At 27.8% G+C, this 3,689-nt stretch overlaps 1 long non-coding RNA gene across 1 annotated transcript in view; it reads left to right on the top strand.

Moving 5' to 3' along the window:
- Positions 1-1,039: 1,039 nt before the first annotated feature.
- LOC124421016 overlaps positions 1,040-3,689 on the top strand; it is a 6,341-nt gene continuing 3,691 nt past the window's right edge. Inside the window, exon 1 of the long non-coding RNA XR_006941476.1 lies at positions 1,040-2,705. This is a non-coding gene — a long non-coding RNA (uncharacterized LOC124421016). The remainder of the gene's footprint in view (positions 2,706-3,689) is intronic.

Below are 3,689 nucleotides of genomic sequence, written 5' to 3'. Positions count from 1 at the left end.
CCATAGGCTAGACTATAGATAAGACTATAGACTAGACTTCAGATTAGACTTTAGACTAGATTATAGACGAGATTATAAACTAGACTATAAACTAGACTATATACTAGACTATAGACTAGACTGTATACTAGACTACAGACTATACTGTAGACTAGACTATAGACTGTAGACTAGACAATAGACTAGACCATAGACTAGACTGTTGACTAGACTATAGACTAGACTATACTATAGACTATAGACTAGACTGTAGACTAGACTATAGACTAGACTATACTATAGACTATAGACTAGAATATAGACTAGAATATAGACTAGACTATAAACTAGACCATAAACTAGACTATAAACTAGACTATAAACTAGACTATAGACTACACTATATATTAGACTGAAGACTAGACTATAGACTAAACTATACCACAGGCTAGACTACAGATACGACTATAGACTACACTACAGATAAGACTATAGACGAGATTATAAACTAGACTATAGACTAAACTATTGATTAGACTATAGACTAGACTATAGACTAGACTACACATAGGCTAGACTGCAGATAAGACTATAGACTAGACTACAGATAAGACTTTAGACTATACTATAAAGTAGAATATAGACGAGATTATAAACTAGACTATAGATTAGACTATATACTAGACTATAGACTAGACTATACTATACTATAGACTATAGCCTATAATATAGACTAAGCAATAGACTAGACTAATGACCATAGTATGTACTAGACTATAAACCTGAGTATAGAATGGATTATAGACTATTTATAGTATATAGTACGGTATAGCTATAGTATTAACTATAAACTATGCTATGGTATAAACTATAGCCTAGGATATACACCAGATTATAGAGAAGACTGTAGACTATGCTATAGTGTAAGCTATATACTAGGCTATAGAGTATACTATAGAATAGGCTATAGTTTAAACTATAGAATTGGTTATAGACTAGTCTATAGACTATAATATAGACTAGAATAAATACTAGAATATAGACTTGACTATAGACTAAATTAGGCTATAGACTGAACTACAGACTAGACTATACTTTATTGACTAGACTATATTACACTATAGACACCAGACTATTATCCAAACTAAATAATGATATATAAAGAATATGTAAGAATGTACTATAGACCAGTCTATAGCTTAAACCACAGTATAGACTATTGTCGAGACTAAAGTTTACATTTATAAACAAGATTCTAGACCAGAATATATAAACAAAATATTCACCAGACTTTTGACTAATCCAGTCTATATGCACAACTATAGACAAAACTGTAGCGCAGGCTATAGACCAGACTATTTAAGAGACTATGAGTCATATTATAGTTAAGACTATAAATCAAACTATAGATTATGTTTATCCGACACTTGAGGAAGAATACCTTGTCAATTGACCTTGACTATACTTCAGACAATATTATCAGACTATCGACGTGACTAATGTTCAACGTTTACACCAGACTTTATAAATGACTATAGATTTATCTATAAATCGGACTATAGACCAAACTATAGAACAGTTAAAGTAAAAATATTGTCTATTAACTAGACTAGGGACTAAACAGATTTTAGTTTTAACTATAGGTCAAACTATAGAGCAGACAATTGACGATAATATAGTTTAATTTTTCGAACAATGTATATATCCGATAAGAGTTCAATATATAGTCCAAATTAACATACATACTACAGACGGTACAGCATTCTAGTAAAAGGCTTATTATACACTTGATTACATTGTATTCTATATAAAGATATTCTAATGTTCTTATACCCCTCTACCATTTGACTATTTTAGACTATACAGCTGTCTAGTAAAAGACACATTATATACTGGACTTCATATTTTAAATTAAGTTATATGCCAAACTATAGAGCAGACAATTGACAATACTATAGTCAAACGTTTATAACAATGTATATATCAGATTAGAGATCAAAATATAGTTCAGATTAGTTAGTTAGTTTGAAAGTAGGATGTACATAAATATATACATTAAATCCAAAGAAATAAACCTAGCCCTCTATTGGGACGGCTGTGTGCTCCTTAACTAGTGCTCCGGGTCGTAGAAAATAATACTTCTCCGATACTAACATAAACATTTAACGTGTAGAGTGTTGTAACTAAATTTCAGACTAATTATTTCACAGATAACTAGAAGCAAAACTAATATTCATAATAATGTCGGGAATATCATAAAACTATCATACTGACGACAAAGATTAGTCACGATTTATTTTATGTCATTTCTTTTTTTTCAACCAGATATACCAGACATGTAAATAAACTTTAATTTTCAGCAACAAAAAAAAACCAACAAAAAAAAACCAACCATAAAATTTATAAATTCTTCATAGACATAACTAAATTACTATTTATCTTTATTTTAGTAAAAAAAAAAACAATTAAACAAAAATTGTTCGTAGAAAAACTAAGAAGAAAAAAACACACATGTGATGTGAATAGCGAACGTTTCAAATGACATTTGGTTTTCAATTTACACATCGAACACAGTTGAATAGTTTTCAAATGAGCAATAGAAGGAAGAAGACAGCAACGACTCGACAAGTCTGATACTCAAACTACTTGAATTTGACATAAAAATCGAAAAAGATTTTTGTTTTATGGCCCATATTGACAAAGCACTTAAATATGATGTAAACAAGGTATTTTTTTGAAATTTCCATTTGGAAAAAAAAAACAATTAAAAAAAATTTTTGTTTAAATTTACACAAAAACAACATTAAAAACTTTAAACTAACTAATGATATTTTAAAATTTAGTACTAAAATATTGAGGATTTATTTTTTTTACTACATTTTACAAAATTTATGACATTTGTAATATAATTACAACTTTATCACTGTTCACACTAGTCAAAAAATAATAATAAAGGTCTTTTTTAAAACTTGTTCTTAATATTAATGAATTTTTAATCATTTTTCCTTAAAATTTTAAAAGTTCAATCATTCGAATAAAAAAATATTTATAAATGGCCACAAACATATAAAAAAAACACATTTTATCATATATCAATCGTAAAATTTTTATAATTATGTATTATCAAGAATTTATATACAAAAAAATATATATTTCAAAAAATATTCTGAAAATAATATGAACTCTGCTCAATGGCACTTCACATAAAACAATTTTTAGTTTTTTATTTAATAATTCTAGTTTTTATTAATTGTAATTTCAAGATTATGAAACCACAATTTGACCAGAACAAAAAAAAAAAAAAGATTAAAATCAAATTGGCACAGAAAAAACACAACACACAAAATGGACAACATTGTGAGAAATTTATAATTTAACTAAAAGTTATAATTGTTACTTGTTTAATATATATGCTTAACAGAAAATACTATAGACCAGACTAGGCTATATACAATGGTATAGACTAGATTACAGACTAAACTATAGAACAGGTAAAACTATACACTAGACAAAAGACTCGACTCGTTCAAACAATAGAATAGGCTATAGACTATAGACTAGACTAGACTATAAACTAGACTATAGACTAGACTATAGACTATACTACAGACTAGACTATAGACTAGACTATAGACTAGACTATAGACTAGACTATAGACTAGACTATAGACCAGACTATAGACTAGACTATAGACTAGACTATAGACTAG

Source organism: Lucilia cuprina, chromosome 6 (genome assembly GCF_022045245.1).
Source record: "Lucilia cuprina isolate Lc7/37 chromosome 6, ASM2204524v1, whole genome shotgun sequence".
Taxonomy (NCBI): domain Eukaryota; kingdom Metazoa; phylum Arthropoda; class Insecta; order Diptera; family Calliphoridae; genus Lucilia; species Lucilia cuprina.
The sequence above is the reverse complement of the archived record's forward strand: the minus strand, read 5'-3'. Positions and strand labels throughout refer to the sequence as shown.